General features: G+C 35.7%; 1 long non-coding RNA gene and 1 other non-coding gene across 2 annotated transcripts in view; both read left to right on the forward strand.

The window, feature by feature from the left end:
* Positions 1–4153: 4153 nt before the first annotated feature.
* Trnaf-gaa (transfer RNA phenylalanine (anticodon GAA)) lies at positions 4154–4226 on the forward strand. The gene has a single exon. It is a non-coding gene; the product is annotated as a tRNA-Phe (tRNA).
* A 16506-nt stretch (positions 4227–20732) lies between these two features.
* LOC132915938 (uncharacterized) overlaps positions 20733–27975 on the forward strand; it is a 71705-nt gene continuing 64462 nt past the window's right edge. The window contains exon 1 of the long non-coding RNA XR_009659992.1: positions 20733–20937. This is a non-coding gene — a long non-coding RNA (uncharacterized LOC132915938). The remainder of the gene's footprint in view (positions 20938–27975) is intronic.

Here is a 27975-nt window from a genome sequence, read left to right on the forward strand (position 1 = left end):
TATATTATGTATAATATATGAATTAATAAATATAGTGATTTCTATTACCTGTCTTCTAGGTAGCCACCTTTCATATCATGACAGAGCAATGTTTTCGGATGTACTTCTCTATCCAATTTTTCTAACCGCGTTCTTCCTGCGCTTATTTCTAAACCACTGTACACATAATCAGTTGAATCTCGTAGTTCTCCAATTTCTGGCCATGGTTTCAAGTTACCCACGTTATCGAATAATTCTTTTAAGTTTTTGAAAGGTTGTGACTCTGTAACTTCGGTCCTCATCTCTCTGAATTATACTGTTCCACAGATCACTTTCAAATAGTTTTTAATTCATTAACTCAAACAAAGGTTTCTCTTCTTATTTTGGTTCACCGGAAACTTGTATATACATGCGAAGCAGATAGTGTTCCCATCTAACAGAACTGGCATATCAAATTACGTCTCATGATATAATACCATTATCTACCAACTGCTAATGGGCAAAAAGATGTTCATTTCTCTATCAAACAAAGTATACAAAATAAAATTATGAATTTATAATGCTCCTACATCAATGTTTATATGATTGTTTCGACTTTGAAAGTAATATTCTTATTTACGCAAGTATATATTCTTTAATATTTTGCAAAAATTATACCGAAACAAACAATTTGGAATAAACATAACTAAGTAAATACTTTAACTTTTTTTTATATTTAATTAAATATTTTATTTGATTTGAGTAGAATTTAACACCTAACCTTTACGTTTAAAATATTACTCTTTCTCTTTCTCTCTTTCAATGTTATTTCTTCTGCTTCCGTTTTATGATATTTATGACATTTCTTAGTTCAGATATAAGTAACTTTTTCGTAATTTATAAAAAATGACACTCTTTTTAATTATCCTACACTATTAATCCATTACATGTAATTTAACTTTGTAATTTAACTTTTAGCAACTTAAGATATGTGCATGTACAGAGTAATTTTCTTCCTAAGAATAATCATTTGATATTACGATAATTCCAAAAACTTAAATTAATTTGCAAATAACGTAATGCACAGCCATACACAAGCCATACAAGTTATACTTATGTCCTTTAAGTCACCAGAAATAAATTTTAAATTTTATATTATATATTAATATATATTATAGGGAGAAGCACTATACAAAATAATAATATTAAAGACATACATGCAATTTATTAGTATAGATACTTACTATATGCAAAGCGTTCTCTTCAAAGATAATATGTCGGCTACCAAACGATCGACGGCAACCGAACGCATTTCTGGTACTGATAATAATAGTATAGTTACAAGACAGTTGTGTATCTATGACCGACTATAAAATTTGAAAATCGATGCTTGGTCTCGCGGCATTGTCGCATGTCTCATGGGACATAAAATGTATCGCCTACGATCTATTATGTGAATATATTAATAAACTTAACAAATTTGTTATTATTTTCTCTAGGTAATTTTTCTCCCTCAAAATTCCGAGGAAAGTACTGAACTGTTGACTCGTTACCAGTGTTGACAACATTTCATCATTTATCACCTTTCCCACTTCATAGTCAGGTTTTTCAAATTAAGAGCGGCATATGGTACATTTGTATTGTACGTGCGAGAGGGAGGTAACGTTATAGCACAACCACACACAAGTATGTATCCCCTTCATAGTATGTATGCGAGCGTTGTACGATGGCCTAGGACTCCGTTGAGAGAAAAGAGAGAAGCGCAGTGTGAAAATCTTATGCCCTAGATCTCTGGCGAGTATCACACGTGTAGAGCAATTACGTGAATATTAGAAAAGTGAAGTTCCTTATAATACCTCTCCAAGTCCTCTCCATATTTTAATAGCCGTAAATTGGCGCAGCAGCGCCAAAATTTGAAAGAATAAGGAAACACATATGTACGTATCTTTCTTTTGTGAGACAGAAGAGCTTTATTTTTCTGGTCTTCCAACGTTGCCGTCTGAAGCGTGCTTTCCATTTGCGACTAGCCACGCGATTATAAAATCCATTGCCGAATATGGCACAATTTTTATTCGTACTACCGCGATTAAGGATCGCGCGCGACTCTAAAGTTGCGACTTACCTCGGCAAGTCAGTCGCCTGCAACTACAAAGTATACGGTACATGTACGTGCTATTATATCCATCGTCAGAAGAATCGCGCGGGACCGAACGTCATTTTGCTGCTAAAAGTGTGAGCACTCCTCACTAAGGACGTCTTAATATATAACACTATTAACTTAAAGCACTATATAATATTATGTAGTTATAAATTATAATATTATATACTATTATAGTATATACTATTATAATTTATAATACCGTCAATATAAATAATTAATATTATAGTGATAAAAATGACAAAAACCTAAAATTTAATTATTTTATTTATATTATTCAGCTTTTCCAAAGGTTTTTCGTTCAGTACTAATGGTTTCTCGACATAAAAGTTTACTATCCTTTTATGAGAAATGCGGATTGATTAACAAATTGATTAACGTGTTAAGAAATGGATGGTTCTATTAAAAAGAATATAGCTGATCTTTATTCGGTGTCGCGCGTGATACGCCTGATTTCTGTTAGGATAATAGGAGTGGTTGTGGTAAAATAACTGTCGTCTACAGTCATCTAATATAAGGAATTTATTGCCGTTTACAACACGTGGAACGTATACAGATAAGATTGGATTTCGTCGGACCTTACACTGTTTAACCCGAGAGTTGATGTTGTTAGCGCGTTGACTGTCGATACCGTGTTAGAATAGTAGACTTGACTACCCGATGAGTGTTGTAGCACTGACTTGATTCTCCGATGTGTAGAATAAACGTGATTTGACTCTACGTGGCGTCGTAGAGCAATGTTTGACCGAATGAGCGTAATGACTTGACTCTTCCGCGTTGTTGAAGAGTAGTGTACTTGACTGTCTGCGGAGTATAAGAACAGAGACTGACCCATCTCCTACTATTTAGGAGGAAAGCTCGGTGTGGGTGTACCCTTGCTGAACTAAGGACGCGGATTCGTTGTTCACACTTTTCGGTAGAATAATGAGGGTAACGATCCGCGATGCCCATTGGTTATAGCCGAAGTTAATAAACAAATCCGCGGAGAGAGGCTCCTGCAGATATGACTCATGGGTGTCCTTGGTCTTGGGAAAAATCAGCTGTTTAGCAGGGCACACCTGCTTTCCCCGTAATTAGCAAGAGTGTGAAATAAACCTAATGACTGTTCAAATGACCATCCATAAACTGAAAATATTTGTATGAATCGAAGTTAAGCTGAAAAGATTCGGTTTATGCTGGTTCCTTGGGTTTCTTGCAGGTCAGTGTAACGAGGGGTAGGCCTTGGCGGCCAGACCGAAAGGGACGTCGCACGGACCGTCTCGCGCGACGTAACAATTGTAGATAATAAAATTATCTATAAAATGAGACTCGTTACGTAACGATAAGCTCAATTTTTATGCTATACATTAGTAAATGGTGCAAAGACTTTTTTCTTAAATCGTTTATGACGTTAGTTAAAATTGTCATACAATATTGAGGTTTTATGGTATCAGTCATATCAAAATAGGATACCAAATTTCAAATCGATTCGTTTGTTAGTTTTTGTAAAATTAATTAATTAATTTACGAAACGGGAAATTTTTAATTTGTAAGAAAATTATGTGAGTTTACCTTAGTTTATGCTCCGATCTTCTACGCTATGTAGAAGACTTACTCCTCTATTACTAACATTCAACAGATATAAGTATAGTTCAGTGATTCTTTCAATCTATTAATGAATGTAACTATAATGAATGTAATCATAACATTGCGTACAAATTTTTCTGGAAACGGAATAAAATTAGTATTAACGTCGAATGTGTTATAAGATACTAGGAGGAATTTATGCGACAAACAATTAATTTAATATATTTTTACAAATAATTAATTTATTTATATAGGTTATGTTGTTTTCAAACGTGCAACAAAAAGTGAATCAACTTCAAAACAATAGTTAAAATGTACTATATACTGAAATAAGACACATTTGTATTAACGATATGCTGATGTTACATTTTTCACATAAAAAATATATTATTTATATTTTATAAATGTTAAAAAGTTGATTAATTTGAATATATATAATTTTGAAATTAAATGGAACCGCCTTTATTACAAACCGAAATAGCTCAGTTGGGAGAGCGTTAGACTGAAGATCTAGATGTCCCCGGTTTGACCCCGGGTTTCGGCAGTTTTCCTTTTCTTTCATCTATTTTTTTTTGTAAATATTTACGTCTTATGTTCAAGTACATGCTATTCAACTAAGAGATATATTTTGTATGTCTTTGGATGAATCATTTTCACATATTTCCGACGATTAACAAAAATTGTTAATATTATTGATAAAAATTATTTAATTTTCGGTCTGATACACGTTTGAGTATTAAAAATATCCAAAAAATTATTTTTTAAATAAAAAGTCAAGGCGACCTTGAGTTTTTAAATGGCATTTTGGACTCCACAGAGTAGCAGCTAACGTCAAGACGAATTCAACGTCCTACAATACTATGACTTTTAGATGACCTTCAGATTTACAAATCCGATTTACAAATACGATATGGAAAATTATCCCATTTCTATTAAAACATATATTAGATATAAGACTAATACTGCCAAATGAATAAGTTTTTAAATTTATCCAACGATTATAATAATATTGTCTTGTACTACATCATTACACGTTAGAATGAACTAATACTGTTAACTTAAACTTGTTAAACTTAAATTTCTGAGTTCAAGATCATCTCAAAATGATAACAGAATCATAATCAATCATGACGATCTCAACTTTTTATCGGAAAAAAATTTGTAATTTACAAACATGTAGTTGATCGAAAATTATCTAACTTTTGTGCAAAACATTCCTTCCAGAAATTGTAGGAAATGCCGCTCAGAAATATTTGAGTATCAGAAATATTTGAAAATTGGCGGTTAAACTTACAGGATATACCCTGTATATATTATTTGAAACATACGTTTGAGATTGAAATAATACTGTAGTAAGTAATACTAAATGAATATACATATATAAATAATAATAAAATTATTGAAAGAACTAAAAACATTTATTATATATATTTTATTATGTATTTACATATATATTAAGATCTATGTATTTTTGAATGAAATAAGTATGTATAGTAATAATTACATTAGAGATCCTGTTTACCATTTAATAAATAAGATTTCAATAACTTTCTAGCTATTTTAGGTAGTATAACAATTTTTCAGAAGATTATATGCATTCATCTATTACAGATTATCTATGCTAGCATGAACATGAAAACTTATAGCTTTTTGCAAAATATTTAATATTTGATTACATATTTTTTTTGTTTTTTTTTGTTTTTATGTGATTAGTTTTTTATTCTATTTTGGTTATTTTACAATTTGTCCTTGTGGACATTTGGTAAAGTGTTATATCCCGTTGGTGAAGAAAAAAAAATAAAATAAAATAAAAAATAAATATAGCATGTGGGTGGCTACCCCCAGCGGGGTGCCAGCTTCGTTTTTTCTAAGTTATATCTTTTATGTTTTGATTACATATGTAGATAAAAATATAAGCAACAATTTTTCAATAGTAACGGTAACAGGAAAAAAATGAAACTATAAACTTAGTATCGTAAAAACATCGTATCTATAATAATATTAATTAATATATATATTAATTAATATAATTAAATTAATCATTGGTAGAAATTGGTATCAACAAAAATCTATTATATTTACATTTATTGTTTCTAGCCAATATACTAACAATATAACTTTTATATAATATAACTATAATAATTTATTATAATATAACTTTTGGAATATTTAGAATTGGATTTTATTCCAGTTGTTAGTGAGTAATATCCATTTTCCATGTCGTTATTTCGTATAATGTTCTTTTTTAAGTATTTATGACAGTGAAAAGATTTTTCTATGATAGTATTTGCGTTAATACGTGATCATGTTTATGGTTGAAATAATAACGTTCTTTGAAACCGATGGGCTACATATCTGGCTAATGCGTCTGACAGCGACGAATACTCTCATGCGAGTAAACACTAAACGACCCGGTTTTCGGACGAAAAACAATACAGATTGGAATTACTTTGCGTACATAATACACGAAAAAACTGAATCACGGTTGAACGAGAATTTTCAGATAATATATTATCGTTTTCGAATCGGTAAAAAAATTGATGGAAAGCCAATTTGTCTTTTAAACTTATATCGGTATATACACTTACATATGTGGAACGCATAATAATAATATTTTTTAGTGAGTGTTACTGGTGTGCACTTTTCACTCACGAATGAATCCGGCTCGAAGGACCAAATGTTACAACCGTTCGTGGAGAGACGCCGTCGCGAGGGAAACGCGTCCGACGGGAGGCGTAAATTCTCGCTACGATTCGGTTAATCGATGCCGCGAAATAGTCGTTCCCCTTGTTTCGGTTAACATAACAGGGGTGGTTTGATGAATTTAACACTGTTAACAGGTTCAAATATCGTCTATATTCAACATACTTCCCCCGTTGAAAGGTTACCGATCAAAATTCAATAGAGGTAAAAAGTTGAACTCGGTGTCATTGACGGAGTTTAACGTGTTGCTCTCTACATTATGAATTATCGTGATAGGGCATGGGACATCCTGTAACGAATTCGTATAGGTCAATGGTTGCGACGAATTGTCGCCTGGTGAGGTCTTCTCTTTCGCCCAATCCATATCATCGTGAATGATTGCCTGATTCAATGCGTTTGGTGGCGTTGAATCAGAGTGTCGCGATGCTGCAAGTATTATTATTATTATTATTATTATTATTATTATTATTATTATGCAATGAACTTCGCGTGTCATGCGACGGAATCGGCGCTAGATTCGATACGACTTTCTCCGTCGGCGGAGTATGAACATTGTTACTGTTATTATTGAAATCATTCTTACGTCTCTGGACACTGCTGCAAGTGTTGCTGCTGCATTCCGGTGGTTGTGGATTCGCCACTGTGTTGGAGGCATCCATTGAGGAAGAATCAATTTCGTTGTTGAATTGTATTATCAGTTGTATATAGAAATCCAGTAAGTTCTCAGGTTTCTTGTCGTCGATCTCGAGCAATTCGTCAATGACAATGTTCAATCGTTTGCAAATGTCGTCAAATAGTTTTCGATAAGATATTAAGACGGCCTTGTTGCGCTGACCGGACAGTTCGTAGCCGTCGAGTAGGTTCCATACGCTCTCGAATTCGTCGTTTAGATATTGCCACTCCTCATGCAATTCGGTGATTCTTTCTTCGTTTTCCATTGTTTGTGAAGAAAATACTTCGTTGCCGAAGGTGATGCTTATGATGTGCGATCGGTGATTCCCGATGCGGAGTTGTTTCGGCTGCAGTGGTCACTCGTCACTGTGTAGCGGAATGTCGTTGACGTACGTTTCGTGAGAAAGGTGATCCTTGCCGAGAGTGACGCGTTTTGTCGTCGGATCGAAGTTGTTGAATATCGTTATGTTGACGATTGCGGTGTTCCAGTTGCGGTGGGAGGTTGCGTGGTTGCGTTCTTCAACTATCGGGTTTTGCCTATTCAGAATTGACGGCTCTGGCGTTACCGACTTCACTCAAGTGGTAACGCTTCCGCCGTTGATTATGTTGGATTCAAGTGGCACTGTATGTTAGTGAGTGTTACTGGTGTGCACTTTTCACTCACCACTGAGAATCCGGCTCGAAGAACCAAATGTTACAACCGTTCGTGGAGAGACGCCGTCGCGAGGGAAACGCGTCCGACGGGAGGCGTAAATTCTCGCTACGATTCGGTTAATCGATGCCGCGAAATAGTCGTTCCCCTTGTTTCGGTTAACGTAACAGGGGTGGTTTAATGAATGAAACCTGTTAACACTGTGTTAACAGGTTGATATATCGTCTATATTCAACAATCACTTATACAATAATATAAGCGTCACAAAGTATTTGGCGATACGTACAATTAATGTGTTACAGAGAAATTCTACCCGACTTTACGATGTCTCTCGATGAATTCGTTGGATTAAGCGACTTTATTCGTCAGTATGCAGCTCTCGATGTTATACCTTAGAAACTGATTGATTTACGGGTAGAGTGGTTGTTCCACTTATTGATTGCTTGGACGATCAGAACGAACTAATAATAATATTGTGGCATTTTTTAAAGATATGTTTATGATTTTTAAAGCTACTTTCTATTAAATTCTAACGTAATGATAGAATAATGAAGTTAATATTGGTAATTGTTTTCATTCCTTCTTTCCTTTATTATTTTGATACCCTTTCTTGTATAGAATTTTGATATTAAATAACTTCTCATATCTTTGTTGAAATATCGTACATATAACATTTTGTATTAATATCTGTATTTTGTGTTATAATTGTTTCAATATTGGCTATATTAAAGATTGATATGACAATTACAATGTTTTGAAATAAATTGGTATATGTATCATCCTTTTTTAACAAAACAAGGATAACGATATCGACATGTGCTGAAACAACATGTCAAAAGTTACCAGTGTCCATATAAAAGATCTAATTTTCCAACGTTAAATAGTTGTAGCGCATAGATCATGGTTTCAGTGTTAGGAACCCTTAATTAAATCCATTACGGAATACAGTTTCTGAAAAATAAATGAAATTTATGTTGCAATGTATATAACGAGGAGAGATTGGAACCCTAATCGCATTAAGCGTATACTTTGTTTAAGTATAATGAATGAAGATTGAACAATTAAACTTTATATTTAAATTTTATTTTTGATATACATATTTTTTATGAAATAAAATAAACACAAGAAAAAATAATGAAATTATGAATAATTCCATCAAGAATAATATTAATATTATTATTAAATTTTATTATTGTTAATATAATATATAATATATATAATATAAATATTATTATTAAAATTGATATTATTTTAATTTTATTTAATTAGGTAGCAATTGAATTTATTTTATAATTTTCGAAGAAAAAAACTACATTGTTACATGTTTTTAAATTTAAAAAATTTTTGTTATGTACATTTCATAGTTACATTATTTAATATAGTTTTTCATATTACAAACCTTTTAATTTTTACTCAGTTTTTTTTTTTTTTATTAAATGTAAGTTTAGTCATTTACGAGTTTTTATCTTCTTCTTTAAATTAAATAATTATGGAATTAATTATTAAGTTACAATCCACTTTTATAAGAACATATTTTACCTGAAAGAAGGATCGCAATTTCAATTCATAAACTGAAAGACTGAAAAATTTCCCAAACAATTTCTCATATTCTTTCATTAGAACTTTTAATACAAAAATTCTCCAAATAATTTTAAAGCATTTAGTTGTTACTTGAATTTGATCAAAAGAGAAAGTTTCATTTCAGTCCTTTAAATTTCTTTTTTTTCAATGTTCATCTTTTCAGAAAAATATTCGTAGATGACTTCTTCCATTTCGAATTTGGGACAGATTTTGCATGCGTATTAAATGATTATAAAACCAACGATTTTTGTACAATCTATATCAATACAATCTTAATTTTGGGACAGCTTATCAAATTATGTAAGGCATATAAAAGCCTATGGTTCACACCACTTTGTTTTTAATATACATATGTATGATTAATGCATGGAAATATGTCTTCCATTAAGTGAATTATCTTCTTGAACTGAAAAATTAAAATTTTGTATTGAAATTAAAACAAAGTTCGCTGTTATAAAAATTTATTTCCATTTTTAGTAATGCAGAGATTTAATGTTATTATCTATTGTTAACGAACTTTACATTCGAACAGAATGATCTTATGTATTTATTTCGAATAGCAATGAATTGTTATTCATCTGATCTTTAATATATTGGCAAAGCATATTTACCTATATCTGTAGATTTCAATCTATCGTGAACAATTCGAAAATTTAATTAACAATTAATTTTTTTGAAGAAAGGTCAAATTACAGTTATTCAGATTCTTCTCACCTCTACTTTTTATTCGTGTTTAAAAAATTTCGCTTACATTGTTCTTAAGGTATATCCTTTCAAAGTCGGGTAGAATTTCTCTGTAACACATTAATTGTACGTATCGCCAAATACTTTGTGACGTTTATATTATTGTATAAGTGATTGTTGAATATAGACGATATATCAACCTGTTAACACAGTGTTAACAGGTTTCATTCATCAAACCACCCCTGTTATGTTAACCGAAACAAGGGGAACGACTATTTCGCGGCGTCGATTAACCGAATCGTAGAGAGAATTTACGCGTCCCGCCGACGCGTTTTCCTCGCGACGGTGTCTCTCCGCGAATGGTCGTAACACATATTATCATATTATTCTCGTAAGTTACTTACACAACTTATTATATACCTGTGTTTTGAGAGTTTCGTATAATAAAAACAATAAACATTTTTTGTTTCTAGAAGTTACAATGATTGTCGCATTCCTACCTTAACCTTTACTCTATTAACGAGCAATCGTCTTTCGAAACACGTCGCAGCTCATAAATATGTAAATGCATAATGTCTATAATCATCATAAATGAGAAAATTACGTTTTTCTATAAATGTGTTTTTCAATCTATAAACTCAGATTTGATGTTCTCGCGTGCCTGTTGCTCTGCAGCGCATATGTATGTGCTCACTCGTTAAAGCATATATACGCACACAAGCACACCCATATGCGCGCACATACTCCCACGTTCGAAGTGGAAATCGCGTATTACACGGGGGTAAACTAGAAAAGGAAAACCACGTCGAATGTCAGATTTGCCTGACAACAGGAGCTTGCAAAGTATGTTTCCATGGTATCCACGGTATCCATGGATCTCATATACGCACACAGTCAAAGGTACTTTTTAAATCTGAGAAAAAATTAGGCGAGGGTTGCGTGGGGTTAATAATGGCCATTCGCGCGATCCTGATTGGTCAATACTCGCTCGTGCGCGTTGCTGCTTTTTCGCAAACGGTGCAAGCAGGCTCCGTGCGCTGTGCTCTGTGTTCAGTCGAGTTCAATCGTCTGCCGAAGAAGGAAGCCAGCTAGCGGAAGCTGAGGAAACGTCAAGCGACTTCTCTTCGTTCTAAGTCGTCATAATTGCCACCATTGTAAGTAATGTTTTTTGCCAGTTTGCTAATTTTTTTATTTTCAGCGGTATATATTTCAGAAATCAGTCGATACTTTTTGTGGTAAAGTGTACATAATTTTGTATTTCCTGATTGGGGGTCACTTTATATGTTTGATTTACTCATCCACAGTGAATAACGCGGTCAAATCAAAATAAGTGGAACATTTGAGACATTGAGAGAAGGTAGAAAATTGTTTGAAATTGAAATCCTCCCATTTTCTCTTCGGTATCATCGACCCGTTTCATAATATCGAAATTTACCTATCAAAAATTTATTGTTAGTAAAATGTTTCAATGTGTGCCGTAGAAATCGGCTAAAAAAAATATCTCTGTCACTCTCGATCCTGGTGAAAATAGCTATAGAAATGTCCCAGAAGAGCCTAAGATATTTCTAATTTTTGAGAAAATTATTATTAGTTATTAGTGATAAGAAAAATTGTGTTATTACACGACTGTAAAAACTTCCGATTTCGGAAGAATTTAACGCGATAGACGAAGAGATTAATGGAAAATTGCCTTCTTTGAAAAGTAGATTAGAAAAATATGTAGGTGATAGTTTTTTTTTTTTTTTTTAAATAGTTTATTTAGCCAATATTTGATTTTTTGTACATTTTTGAGATTCACAATAAACAATGAATTGAGTATAGTGTGTTTAGGCAAAAGTACCGATACGCGTCGGTACGACGTAGCCATGGTCTAATATGTGTCGTGGATTTTCGGTTTTTGCGTTTATTTTTTTGTTTTTTTGGGTTTAAGTCGCATTGGAGCGTGATTTTTGTGTATTCTTGTGTGTGTTGTATTTTGTCCTGAAACTTGGCCGCAAAACAGGACTCCTCGGTGTATTACTTTTATGCGTTGTGGGATTTTGGGGGAGGGGGATGAGAGGAAAGGGGAGGGGGGTGTTAAATTATATTATTTACAATGATTACAGTATTTACATATTTACAGTACTTACATCTAGATTACACGGTGGTAGGAATGGTTTTTTGTCGAATTGGTAGTTTTCACTTATATTTTCTTATGGGTTTGGAATCCACCAATATTTTTTTGTGTTTTTTCTGTGTTTGTCTTTAGTGTCTTTTTGGGGGAGGGCCATGTTGTACCTCCACCTGGTGTCTGCAGTCAGTCCGTTTAAGTTTTCCTCGTAGAGTATTGTCTTTATCCCTATTTTTCTTTTTATGTGGAAAATTATCGGGATATTGTTTTGATCTTGGAGGTAATTTTTTTCGTCTAGGTATAGGAACGCTTCTGGGGGGATGTAGCCTGTTGTCATTGTATTTTTGTAATATAGTACGTTTGGGTATAAGCCGCTGAAGATTAGGCTGTTTTCTTTTATTTTTGACGCTTGTGCGAAATGATTTCTTGCTAGTTTTAGTATGTGACAGTCAATGCGGTGAATGTTGGCTAGGTCGTAGATTTTTTTGTTTTTTATATATTTTTTGTATCCGCTCTGTTCGGATCTGTACGCATTTTGGCAAGCTCTAATGCATTTTCTTTCGAAAACGCGGATTCTCTCCATTAGCGATGCTGGTATGTTGTACCAGATTGGGCAACCGTATGTTATAATTAGTGAATCTGTTGTTGTGGTTGTTGTGGTGGTTTCCTGTGTTTGTAACACTTCAAATCTGTTTTTTGTTGGTATCACTGGTGAGGGAGGGCTTCTTGTAGTTTTCATGGTTTTGCTTTCTTTGGCGGTGGTATCTTGTGTATTGTTTTCTTCTTGGATTAGAACGAGATCTTCTTCTGTGTTTTCCGGGTTGTCTGGTAGTCTTTTGGACCTTCCCACTAGTTTTGGTTGTGGGTTGAGTTTCCGCGTTTTTTGCGCGGAAAGTCTTATGCTAATGTTGTTTTCTTTGTCCGTTTTTGGCGAGATTGCTTTTCTTTTACTGGTTTTTTTTGTTGGGCTTACGGAGGGTTCCGTTTTTTTGCTTTCTGCTTCATTATCGATGTCGCTTATTTTTTTATTTATTTTGTTGTTATTTTTTTTTCCTATTTATAGCGATGGTGTCACTAATTAATTTTCCACTTTCTGTCACTTTTTTCTTTTTTTCACTTTGTCTTTCTCTTCGCGAAAGATTGTCTAGTTGGCGCGCGCACTGTTCGGGTCTGGGTCAGCTGTCCCTTTTTTTTTTTTTTAGGGCTGAGAGGTTCGTTTGGCTCGGAGGTTCGCAGTCGACTGATATGTAGGTGATAGAAATAACAGCGGATGATCATTGAAAGAAATTATAGATACACATAATATAATTATAATATAATGCACATAATCAAGAAATCAAAATGGATAAGCATTCGAGTATTTTATTTTGGATATTGTATATATGTATTTATACAGTCTACCTATGATCTTTCCTAACACGTAAATTAACAGCATTGCATGCGCTTTTATGCGGCAAACGAGCCGCTTATTTCCCAGATTGGTTAACCCCGCGAAGCAAGTTATATATAAGAAATATAGCAAGTTCGCGTCTCGATTTATAAAAAGTCTATGAAATTTACTATTTCCTCATCTTTCGTTGTCTCTTGAGCGTAATCGATTCGTTTCATCTTACGGAATTGCATATATGAAATCTTATTAGCAAGAATTTCGAGTATATTCCTTAGGAACCGGTTACAAGGAATATCTCTTCGTTATCTAGGCGAAAATGACCGCGGAAAAGTCCCAAAGGAGTCTCAGATAGGATAAAGGGTATCGCAATAGAAAGACAGAGGAATTTCTCTGTCGAGTTTGGCCTAATCGACGGGGTAAATTTTAATATTCCGAAATATATCGTCGTGCAAGCGTGAGTAACTCGTAGCTATTGCACACTGCGTCAGAAGATTCTTGCCAGCCACAAGTCTTGATTAAATTTCTTCATTATCTCGTGATTCGTCGGCTATTCGAATGGATGGCGGTTTCAAAGTCGAGCTTTCGTGGCCTTGAAAGTCTGTCCGGCAAATACATAGCTGGTTACGAACTGCAGTTTTCCTTTTTTCTTCTTTTCTTCTTCCTTCTTTTGTTGTGTTGCCTATGGTGATTGTAGCGTCTTTGACGAAGTCCAAAATGTTTAAAAGATCAGAGAAATTCTTGGTTATAAACTCCGATGAATTTACGAATGTCAGAAAACCTACAAAGATGGTCTTATCACGTTTTTGTGATCTTTATGCGAAGTAGTTGAAGTAAGCGATTCGAAGATATAAAGCCTTTTGAGAGTTGATAAATGTTTTGTGGGAAACGAATAAGATTGGTTTAGTTATCTATATTAATTTGTCTTTGTTAATATTATTAGTTTGCATATAGTTAATGTTAGTAATACTTTTTAAATGTTCAAGAAATCAATAGAAACGTGCATTTAATTCTGATATGAAATGGAAAGGTAGTTTTAATGTAAAGTCGATTGACAAATTATTATTGAATTTTGAAATTACTCTTCCATAAAAAATGTCACTTAATGTTTCAGAACTCATTTGAAACGTGGAGGTAGATATTGTTGATTTAATATTATTTTAAAACACAGATGATGGAAGCACGTAATAAAGGAAGGTTAAAAAGTTATAATCTTACAAAATGTGATTGAAAAGTAGGAAAACACGATAAAGGAAATTTTCATAATTCTTTTAGCAAAGAGGAAAAATTCTATGAAGCGATTTTGTGTGACGGAAGAGTTGCAATGCAAAGTATAACTTTATTATTAAGTCATTTTGTATGGAAGAAAGTTTTTTCTGTTTCGAACTTTCAAAATAATACACAGTTTTATTGAATATTATGAAATGCTAGTAACGAAGAATAAACGCATATATAGTTACTTATTTTTAATTCGTATTACCATTTATCATTTTCATTTTTAAATTTATATTATTGCTTACTATCTTCATTATGTATGAAAAAATGTTTATTTCTTTTTAAATAATTCGCCGTTTTACTAAATATTCTAAGATAACAGTTGAGAAATACAAGCGCACGGTTGCTCATTATTGTCTTTTATCTTCAGTTTTAAATTCGGATACTTATATTTCTTGTATCTTGATTAAAACGTTTACATTTGCAAGTTCGTTGATGCTTCATTTAGAAAAACGAAGGCATTTTGTGCAAACATCTGCAGCTTAGCTTCCGTTTCTTTTCCAAAGTACATATTTTACTTGAGTCGCCTCTTTGTAATTAGCAAATTAATTAACACATTAAGACTTTATTTTTTACATTCTCTATACATTTTTGTGTAAATAAAGGAAGCTGTTGATGCAATGAATTTTTGCGAAAAGTATCATAAGATGTAGTAAGAATGTTACTGAAAATTTAACTTAACTAAAGCTCATCGGATTTAACAATACGTTTATTGATCCACCTCGGTATTTTACATATTATCATTTAATTATGTATATATAATATATATAATATATATATATATATATATATATATATATATATATATATATATATAGTATATAGTATATAGTATATATATAGTATATATATAGTATATATATAGTACATATATAATATATAGTATATATATATATATATATATAGTATATGTATAGTATATAGTATATAGTATATAGTATATATATATATATATATATATATATAGTATATAGCATATAGTATATATATAGTATATATAGTATATACAGGGTGCGCCGTTAGAATCCGGACAAAAGAAGTTTTGTGCAGAAAGTTGTTTATTTAAGTCAATACACAAAAACACATGAAAATGTTGTTATATCTCATTTAAAGGGTCCTTGCTGAGAACTTTTATTCTATGTAACCACCCTCTGCCTCTATGACCTGCTCTATTCTTGCTCTAAAGCGCGAGCACGCTGACTTCAACTGGTCGCGTTTAATTGTCGCGAATTCTGACTCGATAGCAGCTCGTAGGGAGTTGACGTTGGGGTGCCTGCATTTATTAGTTTGTCTCTCGATAACGCCCCACACGTAATAGTCCAATGGGTTTAGGTCGGGACTGTTAGGAGGCCAGAAATCTTTCGACCAAAACATGTCCACATTGTCAGAGAGCCAATTTTGAACAAGATGACTTGTGTGAGCAGGTGCGCCATCTTGTTGAAATAAATACGGCCTTCCAGAAGCCGTAATTTCCATCCACGGCTTTATTACTGTCTTCAGGACCTCCAAATAAACCTCCTTTGTGATTCTTTCGCCTTTTTGGAAGAAGTGCGGAGGCATGACGTCGCCCTCACTTGAGACAACGCTCAAAACGTGAACACTTGCTGGAAATTTGGTTTTGCCCACAACAAAATTAAATTACCGTCGATCTTGGGTAGCTAAAGAATTTTATAATTTCGACCGGCGTTCTCCCGGCGCGAAGACTTTCTATAATCGCCGCTCTTCTATCGTATTCCGGGTTTTGCTTAACGAGTTCTGTCATTTTGAGGTTATAGAAGACTTATTGACATATTTAACTAACTTCAGAGTCAATCAGCACAAACATCTGAATTCTAATATGGTGGGAACTACAAATTGAATTCTGTCCGAATTCTAACGGCGCACCCTGTATATAGTATATATAGTATATATATAGTATATATATATAGTATATAGTATATATATAGTATATATATATAGTATATATGTAGTATATATATATATAGGATTGGTTATCGTAATTTGCCATTTATTTCAATTACTGAATTATATCTATTTAGTGTACTGTTTGTTGAAATTAAATATAAGATTGATGCAAAAATTTAATAATATACCAACAAATATAAGCAGCATAAATTTTGTCAGTATTGATTTAATCGAGCATAGAATTATTTATAATTTGTACGAAAATATTTGTTATTATACGCATATTTGTTATTATACGCTGTCTCGTTAATTCGTCTTCTATTAATTGTTGCAAAATTCATAAATACGATTTGTGATCAGTTTAATGCTTGGTGATCATAATAAGTTAACATAATAAATTCTTTTAACTTTTTCATATTTTGCACCGCTATTATGTATGAATACAAAATTCTAATGGATCAACTATTTCCTTCATAGTCCGAGTTATCTCGTCTTATATGTATGAAATATAACGATGTATTATACAACACTAACGTATTAAAATTTACACAAGTAATTTTACGTATATATGTATTCGCACGAAAGTATCCGGACATTTGCTTCGATAAGACATATCATCACATTTAAGTAGTATACAATAACATTTAAATCGGACCTTCGGTATTTTAAATTAAGTTGTCCCGTTGGATCTCTTTGGGATGAAAACCTTTAAGGATTTTAATCTGTACGTTATCGATAAATAATGTAGTAACTTTACTTTATGCTACAGCACATTGAAATGAAAGGAAGACACATCGAACGACAGTTTACAGAGGTGAAAACAAATTGTTATATTCTGTATCAAAATATTTAATTCTCTCTTCAGATTGGTTCCATCTTTTGCTCGCTTCAACGAGTATTATAACAAACTCTTAAATTATATATTTTATATACTATTTAACATTTAATACTTCTTTATTATTATTTATATACTATATCTTTATTATGTATTCCTATATTCAATGTAGCGGCTGATGTCAATGTCATAAAAACGTGTAAAATCTAGTTAACTAAATTCTCTCCTAAATTCATTTGAAAAGCTACGTCCAAACGATTTACCAAAATGATATAGTACTATTTAGCATATCTGAAGCTGCAATACCGCACATCAAATTAATCTCGTGTGGCTAGCATTGCACGATAATTAAAACATACAGTTGGCACGAGGTTAATTATTTCAGCGATATAAACAGAGAAATTTAACTACGATTTATATATGACATTTATTTGTTATTTAACTCTTTGCAACTAGAATTTCGTTTGCCTACGAAGATGCTCTACTCGTAACACCGGTAATGAAAAAGATATTCTCTGTGACACGTACAATATAAAAGATACCTTATGTTGTAATATAATATGGAATAAGCGTCCGAATGTTTTTCTGAATCTGCCTATGTACAACTTTCTTCCTTCCTCTCTTTAATTCAACGTAAGACTCAAATCGATATCGTTTATTAAGTCGCTGCGATTTTTTTTTTCTCATTCTCCCAAGAAGATTAAAAGAAGGAAGAAAAAATAGCTGCTTCTACATTGGAGCAATTAGCTTTCGATCGTATTGGACCTTCGGCCGAATAGCCTAATTAACTTAATTCCACGATAGTAGACACCGTATCAATGTCGCGATGCGCTTTAAGCGCGCTAATTTGTAAGTGGTATCATGTAATTTGCACTCGACAGTCAAGTGCAATTTTCATGGAATCGATCGTCCGACACGCGTACAACACATTGCGTCGTGGAATGCTTTGAGCAATCTGCAGCTTGTTGCTTCAGTAACGTATGCTTACACTGGATCAAACGATTGTTTGATATCGTTCACAAAGTTGCTATCGCCTTCTTCGTGACTAATCAATAAGTTTATGATGCTCCGTTCTCTAACATTTCCATCTTTTGGAAAGTTTTCAGTCTTTTGAACGAGCTGCATCGGGGTTAAGTGAATGCTCGAATGAGATCGGTTCGGAGCTTCGATTGTTCGAATGGCGTTGTCTCTAATAAATAAGAAGGAGAAATATGTATTTACGACCTGTTGAAGTGGTCGCCACATCTAAGAAAACTCTACACCTGGTCTTTAGTTTTGGCTTCAAGGTTTTTCAGTCTTTGGGTAACACTGCTAGCGTGCGGATCTGGACCAGCTCACATTGTATTCCACACATTGTACTTTAATATACACAATATATATATGTCGGGTTGGCGTTAGGAGCGTTTAATGAGTCTTCACCAGTGTTGTTCATGGTTGTCGCACAGATGTTTATTACACAAGTATGGCTGATACAAGATTGACGATCGGACGCGGTAACTGGACGCTAATGACAATGGCCCTAGGTTCGATATAGCGAATCCACGGTCCACGGGATAACGAATATACTTTGCTCCAAAGTCTAAGTCGGACTCGACTTACTACTCGTGATACAAGTAACGCTTGGTTGACTCTTAGCTAATGAGATTGCCAGAAAGGGAATGACTTTCCGTCACGACGACGCTGCAGAGGAAAACTATGATGGGGTGTGCCTAAGGGCACGAAATCATCGGATTCGTCAAAGAAAGCCTCCACTCGGAGGGTGAGGGAAATAGACGCTGCTGTTAATTGGTCAATTTCTATGTTGGCGGTTAGAAAAGGATGCTAGCCGCCCTAGAGAGAGAGTTCCTAGCAGGCAACGTCGTACGTGACCAAATCAGGTTTTCCCATAACTTCCCGCAATAGGTGACAGATTTACAGGCTGATAGAATAAAGACTGTTTGTCAGTCTGAAGGACTTTAGTTAACTAAATCCTAAGATTTGTAACGGTTCCTCAGGCTATCTGAACATAAACTGTAAACGATGCATCGGCATCTGGCGATCATCTTGCCCAAAGAATGGGGTCTGTGTGTGGCGAGCTGCGGGGCTGTTGGAATGTCTTATTGTCAAGTGTCTGTACTGCCAATTCTTTAAAGGAAAGCTATATTACTTTATATCTCTGTTAGGTGGAACGTTCATCCCGTGACCGTGGCTACGCTCGGCGACCGGTTGTCGCCTCGAGCCTAAACTCATTGTCTCAAGTTTCGAATGACTGTGTCTGGGTTATTTCGTAAATGCTACAGTATTGAGGCTTTTCCAAATAATTCCAACGGGGGGGGGGGCGGTGTCCTTTCATCTCCGACATATATATAGATGACGCACAAATAATTCAATCATATTTTTATTAACTGTGTCGATAGGTTCGTACTTTTCTATCTAATATTAATACACGATTACCTAGGAATATGTACAGAACTGAAGAAAATTAAGCAATAAAATTGGTATGGACCTACGTAACGATCGATAACGATTAACTTTTCAATTTTCATAGTTGAGTATGCGATGCGATATACGAAATTTGTTTAATCTCTCCTTATTGATACAAGATAATAGGTTTCAATGGTTCATTTTTAATTGTAAAATATCTTTTCTCCTCCCTTTTTAACTAAAAGTTACAAATTTGTAAGTATATATATATACTTATTGTTATTATTAAATGTACAATAATACACATCACTTTCATTAATTTTAAAAACTTTTGACCCTCCAAGAATTGTATCAAACAAAATTATATTTTAATAATCCAAAATATATGAAGCGCTGATGGTTTATTTTGTTTAAATATGTCAACGTTTCTTTTATAAATGTAAAAATATTACAACATTGCAATGTTAAACTCGAGAATGTTCTTTTTTTATATAGATCAGATCGCTTCAAAATTATTTTTTTCTATATATTGTGAAACATTGATTATGGAATTCGTTAAGATTTTAAGAACTGGATCAATTTGATCGATCAATGATTAACAGAAGAGTGTGCTTTAATCATGTATGTTAGATAACAATCCATTAGAAAGTTTTAGCAAGTGAAAGAAGATATATCTTGAGAATATTTTGCAAAATTCTGAATATTATGGCTATAAATTCATTTATAACCTATCAATAAATTACGCTATAAAGATAACACAATTTTTTATTTTAACTCTGTAAGTTACTTGTTTTTATCAAAATTTTCTTATTTAAAAGCATTTGATGAGATTCAAACAAATAATGACAAAATATTGTAACATTTTAACTTAATTGTTTACATTAAATATATAATTCAATACGATACTCTTATAACATGATCACGTTTAAATTTTAATTTTTGCATTCATCTAACTTGCTTTAATTTTTTAGGGTCTTCAAAGTCTCTGGATCTCCAAAACCTTGTGCATGGATTTCGTGTTATTCAAATAAACCTATTCTCCTGTAAGGTAAATCATTATAAATCTTCTCTTATGTTGGTATGGTGAGTCTCTTTTTATTATCTTTATTACGAAATGTATGTAATCATGCGTTCTCCTTTTTATTGTGACGGATTTAAATGATGTACTGCATGCCTTTACCAACGAATGCTTACAAATGGCCATGATGCTGCTCTCAATGCGATAAGCGCTGTATTAAAAATATAATTAAAAACATCAGACCAGCGGAGTGAGATCTCTATTTGTAACGTGCCGCCTGCGTATAGAAAGGAGTAAAAATCACCGTGGACTCGTCGCGGTTAGCGGTTGAACTCCAATTTGAAATTGTTTATGTCATGCTGTAACGCCAATCTGTTAACGCCCAACTATTAACGCCAATCGTCGCAACCTTGGGTTCGCAGGTTGATTGCGCCACTTCCTTTAGCAGATGTTTTCCTATTTTTCTTCGGGTAACTAATCAGTTACCCGATTTTATTTATTTCTTTTTTGGAATTCTTTGGTATATAGTTTACATAAAAATAACGTAGTTCTAAAAAACGTTCTCTTTGTCCAACAAACTCCCGATTCCTATACAATCTCCCCTGGTTATCTGGTGCACGCGTAACATTCACGTACTGTTGCATGCGTTGCCATTCCTATTCGTATCCTTCTTTTTATACTTGAATACTTTATTTGAATATAGAATTATAGAAAACGTTTAAGAATACATAAATACAGAAATATAAAAGATATAAAGATATAAAAATAAAAAAATACTGATAGTAAAATTATGATAGTTTGTTTTTGTTCGTTATCGTAGTCTACCGGCGGATCTTGTCCAAATACCAATTTAATTTGAGGGAATCTAGTCGTTAGAAACCTTAACATGAGTTGAATGTTCATTTTTTCTAGTGTGCTAAAGCTATTGTCATTTATCCCTATATGCAAGTGTCCAGTCTGGTTAATAAAGTGTTTAGTTAATTGATGCAACCAGTGCTGTTGGTTGAAGTCTCCTAATTCGGTCTTTGTAATTTGTTTAAAGTGTGGTCTGTTAGTCTTTTGAGTTATTGGAGCTGGGGTGATGTTTGTTTTCCAGTCGACACATTCGTCGTAATAGTTCGGGTTTTCTAAATCGGATTGAACTTTGTCATTGGTGATAAGATACAGTCGGGACAGAGCATCTGCAGCTGTGTTTTCCCTTCCCTTTTTGTATTCTATTTCATAATCATACTCCTCGAGTCTCAAACGCCATCGCATGAGTCTCGATGAGGGATCCTTAACATTTTTTAGCCATTTCAAAGCTTGACGATCACTTTGAATCTTAAATTTTCTACCAAGTAAATATTGTCTCAGTCTTTTGATCGACCATACTAACGCCAATAACTCTTTTTCGGTTGTGGAATAGTTTTTCTCAGGAGGGTTCAAGGTTCGGGATATGTAATAGCATGGATGTCCGTCTTGGGAGAGTATTGCTCCTAATCCTTCGTTACTTGCGTCTGTTATTAATGTGAATGTTTTTTCAAAATCCGGGTATTGCAGTACAGGAGCTTCACAGCTAAATTCAATTATCCTATCGAAAATACTTATAATAAGCGGAGACGATGATGGGAAATGTCTACAATATCTGAAATCTTCTATCGTTTCCAGTTTTTAATCACCCTCTATTCGCCTAATGGATTTCATAAAAATTGACCGTGCGAATCATAAACTACAAGTGATAATTGCTTCCATATGTCCTGAGAGTATTTCCAACAACAATAACTAAAGAGAAACTAAGGAAGAAAAGTATATTGGATCATGATGATGTGCGAGATACTATTCTTGTATATAGAGAATAGTTCATTTTAATCTATAAAGCCAATTATATTCTTGAATTATTTATTGATTCAAGAATATTTCAAACAGGATTTGTTTGGTTGAGAGTAATGTTGGATATTATTGAATAAATTTTCGGACAGTTTAAATAAGAAGCGGAAACGAATTATTTGTTGTTTGAACAAGTCGAAAGACAACGTGTATTAATGTAACGAGATTAATTGTTATTTACAAATACAATTTTATTTTTTGTTTATTACTTTTATTTGCTATTTATCGATCGTAGAGGGAATTTATCTTTACATAAATATAACGTTTCAATCAGAAAGATTTAAACGTTCCTGCTTAGTTACTTTTCAAAGATTCAATGTTTGTCCAGGCAAGCCACTGACGAAACGTTTTAATAAAAGCCCAATAATATGCATATAGTAAATGACAATTAATATTCGGCAATGTATTATGGCAGATGTTATATTACTGTATCTACAGATACAATTTTGGTGGGTCAAATTGAGATTATATTACTGTATCTACAGATACTTGTCCTACCAAAGTTGTCCTCTTGGAACATCATTGTAATTCCGAATAATGAAGGAAATTATTACTTGCGGAAGTTGTAAGGTATAACGAATGAAGAATGTACCATTCGATTTATATAACAAACGAAATTGTAACATATACTAGGCAGTACCGCTACTCACCGATGAATCAAGAGAAGATACATCATTAATTTGAAGCTCTGTTATTCCAAGAAATAATTAAAAAGCCAAACCAAGTCCATGGAAACTCCATGCGGTAGAAAATTTTCTTACTCCAGAGTCAGAATCCAACAATCCCCTCTACATAAGGATGGAACTGGCCATCGACAGGGGGGACACCAACAGCCCTCGAAGAGGAACGAACCACCCCGGCCCAACGCCACCCAGATGGCGCCTGAAGGAGAGGAACAAACAGATGCTACAGGCGGCAGCCATCGTCTCGGCCTGGAGCTGGGACGCCCAATGCACGAGCGCAACCAGTAGTATCGACGAGGAAGCGAAAGACCTCCGTAAATATATGAACGCGGCGTGCAATGCCTCGATGCCGCGCTCCAACCCGAGCAGTGGACATTTGAACAAAGGAGTCTACTGGTGGACACCAGAGATCGCGGAGTTGCGAGAGAGCTGCAACAGAGCCCGCAGAAGATTCGCACAGGCACAGCGTCGCAGACAAACTCGCGACGAGGAAGAGATCTCCCACACATACGAGAAATACAGGGAGGCAAGACGTACCCTCCAACGGGAGATTAAGATGGCCAAAGCGCGGTCCTGGACGGAACTCGTGGACGCGGTCGAGTCTGACCCATGGGGGCGGCCGTATAAAGTAGTGACGCACAAACTGCGTACCTCGGCTCCCCCGATAACAACAAACATGGATCCGATGCTACTGGACAAGGTCGTTGGGACCTTGTTCCCCAGACAGGACGACAGTGCAGGGCAGCCAGAAACGTCCCTCCCCTCCACCACACCCAACGATAACGACGAAGTGGCAACGACGACAACGGAGTGGAGTGAGGAGCTGCATGTCACCGAGGAAGAGCTATTAGAAGCGACGAAGAGGACAGCAGCCCGCGACGTGGCACCAGGCCCGGACGGAATCCCAGGCCGAGTATGGGCAGAGACGATAAATATAATGGCTCCCCGCCTGCGACACTATTTGATAGATGCCTGAAGGACGGCATGTACCCACGGGCATGGCGAACAGCGAGACTGGTCCTGCTACGAAAGGAGAATCGTCCGCTAGATTCGCCGTCCGCATACAGGCCGATATGCCTGCTGGACGAGGTGGGCAAGCTCCTGGAAAGGATAATTGCAGCGCGTCTAGAGGCTCATATGGAGCGACGAGAGCCTGGGTGGCACGACAGCCAGTACGGGTTCCGCCGAGGACGCTCGACAGTGGACGCGGTGAGACGGGTATGCTCTAAGGTGGAGGATATGGTCTCCCAGGAAGGAGTGGCGATAGCGGTCTCACTAGACATAACTAACGCCTTCAACTCCATCCCATGGGCAAGAATCTTAGAAGCCCTGAACTACTACGAGATACCGGAGTACCTCGTAAGGGTTATTAGGGCATACCTCTGCGACAGGTGGATCATATACAACACCAAGGATGGGGAAACGAGGAAACCGGTCGAGTGCGGTGTACCGCAGGGGTCAGTACTAGGCCCAATCCTCTGGAACACCGCTTACGACCGTGTACTTGAACCGTGAACGCTATCAGGAGACTCGGACTGAGCGTGTCACCAACCAAATCGGAAGCCCTGGGGTTCTTCGACCGGCGACGAAGAGAACCACCACCAACCGGACTGTCCATCAATATCAACGGAGAGGAAGTGCCGGTGGGACACCAGATGAGGTACCTGGGTCTCATCATCGACAGCCAGTGGACCTTCGAGCCGCACATTGAACAACTGGTCCCAAGGGTGACTGCCGCGGCCAACGCCCTATGCGGCCTACTGCCGAACGTGGGTGGAGAGGGAGTGGGCGTTCGCCGACTGTACGAGGGAGTCGTAAAATCCCGAGTACTCTACGGAGCCCCAGTGTGGGCCGAAGACATGATGGAGAGCCGGCGCAGCCGGCTACTACTAAGGAGGCTACAAAGGACGACCGCCATCCGCACAGCAAGAAGCTACAGGACGGTGTCATACGCGACGGCGACCGTGCTGGCCGCGTCCCCCCCTTCGAGCTGCAAGCCCTCGCACTTCGAAGGGTATACGACAAAAGGAAGATCTCACGCCTGGACGGGCGCGCAACGACGCCACCACCCGACAACAGACCACCGTCGAGTGCACGGGAAGAAGCCAAACGGGAGACATGGGAGCGATGGCGCTCTCAACTGGTCGAGGAAGACACTACACGGCAACACCGGGCTGTTCGCGCCGTGCTCCCCAACTGGGAAACATGGAGAGAACAAGGCGGGGTACCGCTGACATTCCGTATGACACAGATGCTCACAGGTCACGGAGTGTTCGGTGAGTACCTACTACGGATCCGGCGGGAGGTGACCTCCATATGTCACCAATGCGAGGAAGAGGAGGATACGGTACAACACACGTGGGAGCGATGCCCGGCATGGGCAGACCAGCGCCGCGTCTTGCAACTCGACATCGGCGAGAGCGTAGCCCGAGAAGCGATCGTGAAGGCCATGTTGAGAGGGCACCAGGAATACACCGCCGTCCGCTCCTTCTGTGAGCAAGTGATGCTAGCAAAAGAGCGGGCGGAGAGAGAAAGGAAAAGGAAACGCGACCCAGCAAGAGTGGAGCGACAAAGGATACCCAGGCGCAACAGGGGGGATGGCACCGCCGCCGCCCCAGCTCGAGCGACAAGACTAGGAAAACGGAACACAAGGGATGTGGTCCCCTCCTAGCGGACCAACACAAATATGGACGCCTCCCTCCTGATAAAAAAGGGGAGAACACGATTACCATTGATTGAAACAAACTTTACACAATACACCGGTATTAGTTTCTAGTGCGTTTTGATTAAATGTATTGCACCCATAAAAATAGACACAACAATACGACACAAATAATAGTAAATTTCAGATTAAATTTAGAAAGTAGTATTTGTAAGATCGTTACTATTTCGCACTTTTCCATGTATGGAATTGACCGATATGTCTTTTAAGGAATTCGTATCATTGTTTTATATTATTATTATGTACATAACGTGTTACTATGTTTACCCTTTTACTATTAGTTTACTATTATCCTATTAGATTGCGTTAGAACAAGAGGACGGTAAGCAGAATCGTGGTAATTTGTCGAATAATCAATAAAGAACTAATTATAATATTATTTTTGAAAATAGATCTGAATTAATGTCAAGTCTCATGGATATTTTTCATCGAGACATGAATATTTGAAACACGTGCATTCTCGTTTCTCACACAGTCTGACAGGACGAAAGAAGGAAATTAGTGTATGAATGCGCGGTTCACTCACGATCGATGCAGGTAGAAAGTACTTACGAGGGAGAGTGTAAGGCGAGCGGAGAATGGTGGATAAGAATGGGAAACGGATCAGCCAAATGACTGGCAGTCAGAATAATAATAGTCCTGGTGTGTAATTGTAAGTGTGCCGCGTTTTCATGTCGTAAACAATGCACGTAGTAAAAGGGTAAATAGAGAAACGACCTTGTAAATGATTCTTTGTCGATTACACGTTTGTCACGTTTGTTTACCAGCTAGACTATAGTAAGTGCTATTTTAGTAGAATGCAAGAAAACTGTGGGTGTCACGTTTAACCGCAGTTTCATACAAAAATCTGAACTTTAGAGCGAGAACGTTGTTGTGGAAGTAATGATAAGTAGAGTGCAGATGTTTGTATAAATTCATATTTTTATAAATTGAAAAAATGAAATCTGAGTAGACAATTGTTTTGCTATAAATGTTATAATGAGTACTATGCCGTGTATGTTTCATATTTCGTTCGATCTAATACTTCATATATAAAACCTATAGTACTCATTGCTACATATATATCTATTTAATTAATAGTTATTATTAATATTTGTAATAAAACAATTATCTATACAGGAAGCATAAAAGTTTCAGTAACGATATAGTACATGACATTAGCATTATGTTAGGCATTATTTTACATTAGTTTTGGATTCCCGTTTTCTCGCTTGCATGAAGGAAAAGGATTAGACTCTTGCTTCGTTGGAATTGAAACTTAAATAACTCAGTTTAATATTCCTTTGAAATTACTTAACTTGTGACTTAGAGAGTACACATAGATACCCCCCGACCATTACATTAAACAATTGTACGTCCCTGTTTATAGAATATGTACGTTGTCATTTACTATATAACATTTTGTTCAATCTTAATATCCAGCTCAGCGATCTCACACCCACAATGATATACCTTTGCCACTCGAGGTATACCGATTACTTGAACGTTATCAGTTTGCTACTAATATTCCCTGCTTTCTGTTCGTTAGCCATAAGCGCGCATCAATTTGTTCACGCGCCTTGGTCTTTCCTGTAGCTCCCGGCTATACGTCGCATTGATTCGTTTTCGCTTCTATTTCCTCAGCAGTCAGTGTAATTAACAACATTGGATTTGTCAAGATGGTTACGGTTATTGACGATTTTAAAGTAAGATTTCCTCAAGTCCCCGATCAAGGGAACTTGGATGAAGGTGGTCTTATTTGCGCCTTTTGACGTTATATGAGATTTTCTTATTTCACAAGATCTTTACTAAGCAAAT

Source organism: Bombus pascuorum, unplaced genomic scaffold (assembly GCF_905332965.1).
Source record: "Bombus pascuorum unplaced genomic scaffold, iyBomPasc1.1, whole genome shotgun sequence".
NCBI lineage: Eukaryota > Metazoa > Arthropoda > Insecta > Hymenoptera > Apidae > Bombus > Bombus pascuorum.